The sequence below is a fragment of the Notechis scutatus genome, chromosome Z (assembly GCF_049901735.1).
Source record: "Notechis scutatus isolate UNSWTSFEM ecotype Mainland chromosome Z, rNotScu1.2, whole genome shotgun sequence".
In the NCBI taxonomy this organism is placed as follows: domain Eukaryota; kingdom Metazoa; phylum Chordata; class Lepidosauria; order Squamata; family Elapidae; genus Notechis; species Notechis scutatus.
The window spans coordinates 917,820-923,080 of record NC_142025.1 but is presented as its reverse complement, the minus strand read 5'-3'; the positions used below and the strand labels follow the sequence as shown (position 1 = coordinate 923,080).

Sequence of the window (5,261 nt, the reverse complement as noted above, 5' to 3'; positions counted from 1 at the left end):
CATCCGTGGCCCCACTCAGACGAGCCTCGTCCCCGGACAACTTGCAGCCCCACCTGCATCGGGCTCGTCGCAGGCTCACATGGCCTCACTCACATGAGCCTCATTGGGGGAGATCATGGGGCGCACTCACACGAGCCTCATGCTTGCCGCCTACCACAAAATCGCCTTTTCCCCCCTCTCCCTGCTCTGGACCACCAACCCAGAAAGGTTAGAGACCCTAGCCCTGCCTCATATCCACCTCATATCTTGTCTCATCCCTTTATCCAACCTCATATCCTCCTCGTAACTTACTGTCTTTTTGTATCTCATATCCACCTCGCATCTTCTTTTATCTTAGCTTATCTGAATCTTATTTGATCTTATCATTTCCAAAGTGGTTTATGAAGGAAAAGCCGCGCAAAGAGTGAGCCACGCAGGGTTTGCAGCTGTGACGTGGAAACAGCGTGCGAGCCCAGGCACACACCCTCGGTTACAACGAGCGGCAGGCGGTTACATACACTGGTTGCGCGCGTGCTGGTCCCTCACACAGAACTATCCCACATTCCCCCCCTCCACCGGTCCACAAAGTTGGCGAAGGGCGGTACAGTCCCACCTCCTGAAGAAAAGATGGAGGAATATCTTCAAAAAGGAGAACCTGCTTCTCTCACTGGCTTCCAGGAAAGGGTGACGAAGACCCCGGCTGACACCCCAAGTGGCGCACCGACCACCAGAACAGAAAACATCATTCCCACATCCCGGCAACGTGCTTTACTTCTCCATTAAAGAAAGGAAAATCAAAATGACAGAGGGTCCTCAATTTACAACGGTTTAGTGGCTGTTCAAAATTACAACGGTGCTGAAGAAAGTGACTTCGGACCATCCATCCTTGCGACCGTTGCAGCAGCCCCATGCTGACGTGATCAAAATTTGGACACTCAGCCACTGACTCGTATTTATGGCAGGCTCAGGAGATTTCCCGATTTTGCGACCCTCCAATGAGCAAAGTCTACAGGAAAGCCCGATTCACTTCACAAGCGGTTTTGCCCCCAACGGTGATTCGGCGAACCACAGTGACAGGAAAGGTCATAAAATGGCAGGGGGAGACAAAGTGCCCCCTCACAAAGGTCTTCCCCTAGCCACAGAAATTTGGGCGCTCCACCGTGAATAGTAGCTTGAGGACTAGCTGTGCATCGTTTCGTGATCTGGAGGCGAAACAAAGTCAGGACTCGAACGCTTACGGGAAGAAGTATCGAACGCGGCGACAAGTCCTCTTCTCAGGGAGGAAATCGCCCGTCCGCCAACACAAAAGACGAACCAGAATGGAAGGAAGCAGAGCAAGAGTATGTTGATGATCCTTCGGAATGGCTTGCGGTTCTGCTCGATGAACCCCCGGACAAATCCGCTTCTCAGGCAGGACAACGTCCATTCGCCACCATAAATGATGAATGGAAGGAAGCAGAGCAAGAGTATGTTGATGAAGCTTCGGGATGGCTTGCGGTTCTGCTTGATGAACCCCGGACATGCTTCGTCCCCAGTATGTTGGGCTTCAGGTACAGCCGGTTGACATAGTATCGCCCACCATTCTGGAAAACGGTCCTCTGCACCATTGCCATCAGCTCCGACACCTGCCTCTCCGCTCGGCTCCAGCGGCGCCCGTTGTTGAATCCACAAGCGGTTCCGCTTTGCCCGAATCAGGTCACGCAGATTCCAGTTGTCAGAGTATCGGACGTGCTCCTGCAGGTAATCCTCCGCGCAGGTAAAGAGGATGATGGTGTGCCTGGTGGACTCAGGCCCAAAGATATCCCAGGCGCACTGCGCCAGCGCATCTTCGCCAGTGAAGCGTCCCATCTGGGTGACCAAGATGAGGGCATGAGGGCCAGGCCGGGAGAGCTGAATGCAAGGCAGGATCTCCCACCGCACCATCTCTGTGTAGTCATCATGGTCAAACATGCCGGGGTGTCGACCACGGAGATCGTCGTGCCCTGCCAGCTGCCCTGCTCCCTTTGGCACCTCAGGGTGGTGGTCTTTGCCGCCAAGATGGACTTGAACAGCCTCCGGCCGAGGATGGTGTTGCCTGTCGCGCTCTTCCCACCACGGTTTTCCCCACCAGGATCAGCCGGAGTTCGGCACCGTCCCTGGGAGTTTGGAAGACAAGGTGACAGAAATGCTGACACCCACTGTAGCCCTGGAGTGCTATTGATCCTTCCTTCTCTTTCTCCTTTTTCTTCCCTCCTCCCTTCCCTCCTCCCTTTTCCTTCCTTCCCTCTCTTTCCCTCCCTCCCTTCCTTCCAGCCTTTCTTGCTTTCCTTCCATCCTACCTTCCTTCCTCCCATCCTGCCAGCCTCCCTCTCTTTTTTCCTCCCTTCTCTTCCCTCCTTTCCTCCCTTCCTCCCCTTCTCCTTCTTCCTTTCTGCTTCCTTTCCTTTCTCTTTCTTTTTCCTTCCTTCTCTTTCTCTTTCCTTCTTTCCTTTCTTCCTTTGTTCCTTCCTGAATGCCTCGCTCCCTCCCTTTTCTTTCCTTTCTTCCTTTCTTTCTTTTTCCTCCCTCCTCCCTCCCTTCTCTCTCCCTCCCTTCCTCCCTCCCTCCTTCCTTCCATTCTCCTTCTTCCTCCCATCCTCCCTTTTTCCTCCCTTCTTTCCTTCCTCCCTCCCTCCCCTTCTCCTTCTTTCTGCCTCCTTCCTTTCTCTCTTTCTTTTTCCTTCTGTCTCTTTCCTTCTTTCCTTTCTTTCTTCCTTCCTCTCGGCCTCCCCTCCTCCCACCCTTTCCTTCTTTTTCTTTTTTTCCTTCTTTCCTTCCTCCCTCCCCCTCCCTTCTTTCTTCCTTCCTTCCGTCCTCCCTCCTTCCTCCTATCCTGCCAGCCTCCCTCTTTTCCTCCCTTCTCCAGCGTTCTTTCCTACCTTCCTCCGTCCCCCTTCTCCTTCCTTTCTTTCTCTCTTTCTTTTTCCTTCCTCCTCTTTCCTTCTTTCCTTTCTACCTTCCTCTCAGCCTCCCACCCTCCCTTTTCTTTCCTTCTTTCTTTTTCCTTCTTTCCTCCCTCCCTCCCTTCTCTCTTCCTTCCTTCCTTCCTCCCTCCTTCCTCCCATCCTGCCAGCCTCACCCTGTTTCCTCCCTTCTCTTCCCTTCTTTCCTTCCTCCCTCCCCTTCTCTTTCTTCCTTTCTGCCTCCTTCCTTTCTCTTTATTTTTTTCTTCCTTCTTTTCTTTCCTTCTTCCCTTCTTTCTTCCCTCCTTTTCTTCTTCCTTCCTTCCTTCCTGAATGCCTCCCTCCCTCCCTCCCTTTTATTTCCTTCCTCCCTTCCTTCCTTTCTTTCTTCCTTCCTTCCTTCCTTTCTTTTTCCTTCCTTCCTCCCACCTTCTCCTTCCTTTCTGCCTCCTTCCTTTCTCTTTCTTTTTCCTTCCTTTTTCCTCTTTTCCTTTCTTTCTTCCTTCCTCTCAGCCTCCCTCCCTCCCTTTTCTTTCCTTCTTTCTTTCTTTTTTCCTTCTTTCCTCCCTTCTTTCCTTCCTTCCTCCCATCCTGCCAGCCTCCCTCTTTCCTCCCTTCCTCTCATCCTGCCAGCCTCCCCCTCTTTCCTCCCTTCTCTCTTCCTCCCTTCCTTCCTTCCTCCCTTCTTTCCTTCCTTCCTCTCATCCTGCCAGCCTCCTCTCTTTCCCCCTTCTCTCTTCCTTCCTTCCTCCCTTCTTTCCTTCCTCCCTCCCTCCCTTCTTTCCTCCCTTCCTCCCATTCTCCCTCTTTCCTCCCTTCTCTCTTCCTTCCTCCCTCCCATCCTCCCTCTCTTTCCTCCCTTCTCTCTTCCTTCCTTCCTCCCATCCTGCCAGCCCCTCTCTTTCCTCCCTTCTCTCTTCCTTCCTTCCTCCCTCCCTTCCTTCCTTCCTCCCATTCTCCTTCTCTTTCCTCCCTTCTCTCTTCCTTCCTTCCTTCCATCCTCCCTCTCTTTCCTCCCTTTTTTTCTTCCTTCCTTCCTCCCATCCTGCCAGCCTCCCTCTCTTTCCTCCCTTCTCTCTTCCTCCTTCTTTCCTTCCTTCCTCCCATCCTACCAGCCTCCCTCTCTTTCCTCCCTTCTCTCTTCCTCCCTTCCTCCCTTTTTCCTTCCTTCTTTCCTTCCTTCCTCTCATCCTGCCAGCCTCCCTCTCTTCCTCCTTCTCTCTTCCTTCCTTCCTCCCTTCTTTCCTTCCTTCCTCCCATCCTGCCAGCCTCCCCTCTTTCCTCCCTTCTCTCTTCCTTCCTTCCTCCCTTTCCTTCCTTCCTCCCTTCTTTCCTCCCTCCCATCCTGCCAGCCTCCCCCTTTCCTCCCTTCTTTCCTCCCTTCCTCCCATTCTCCCTCTCTTTCCTCCCTTCTCTCTTCCTTCCTTCCTTCCATCCTCCCTCTCTTTCCTCCTTTTTCTTCCTTCCTTCCTCCCATCCTGCCAGCCTCCCTCTTTCCTCCCTTCTATCTTCCTCCCTTCCTCCCTTTTTTTTCCTTCCTTCTTTCCTTCCTTCCTCTCTCATCCTGCCAGCCTCCCTCTTTCCTCCCTTCTCTCTTCCTCCTTCCTCCCTTTTTCCTTCCTTCTTTCCTTCCTTCCTCTCATCCTGCCAGCCTCCCTCTCTTTCCTCCCTTCTCCCTTCCTTTCTTCCTTCCTTCCTTCCTTCCTTCCTTCCTTCCTTCCTTCCTTCTTTCCTTCCTTCCTCCCATCCTGCCAGCCTCCCCCTCTTTCCTCCCTTCTCTCTTCCTTCCTCCCTTCTTTCCTTCCTTCCTTCTTTCCTCCCTCCCATCCTGCCAGCCTCCCCCCATTTCCTCCCTTCTTTCCTTCCTTCCTCCCATCCTGCCAGCCTCCCCCTCTCTCCTCCCTTCTTTCCTTCCTTCCTCCCTTCAGGAGCTTTTACCTCTCTCGGAGTCCATCCCCCTCCAAGGCCACTTCCGATCTCCCCCTCCTCCAAATCCCTGTGGGAGAAAGCAGAACCCCCTCCCCCATTAGGAGTCCTATTTGAGTCAGGGGCTCCCGAGGAGGTCTCTCCATTCCAGGTGGACCCAGCTGCCCTCCGAGGACCCCCTCCCCTCAGTGGGGAGGAGGAGGGCTCCCCCTTCCAACTGGGACCAGTCAGTGACACAGACGAACCTCCCCTCCACTGCCCCCGGTGACCCCCACCCCAAAGCCCCTTCTCTCTCCGCCCCTCCGGGCTCCTTGGGAGGGCAAGTCCCAGAACCCAGCAGAATGCGTCTCTCACCCGCTACCTGAAGAGACCCTCCCCCAGACCCAATTCCCTGGTCTCCCCAAAGAGGGAGGGAGCAAGGAAGGAAGGAAGGAG

At 53.9% G+C, this 5,261-nt stretch overlaps 1 pseudogene; it reads right to left on the bottom strand.

Annotated features, from left to right (window-relative positions):
* Nucleotides 1-205: 205 nt before the first annotated feature.
* Nucleotides 206-4,927, bottom strand: LOC113432437 (GTPase IMAP family member 2-like; annotated as a pseudogene).
* Nucleotides 4,928-5,261: the final 334 nt, after the last annotated feature.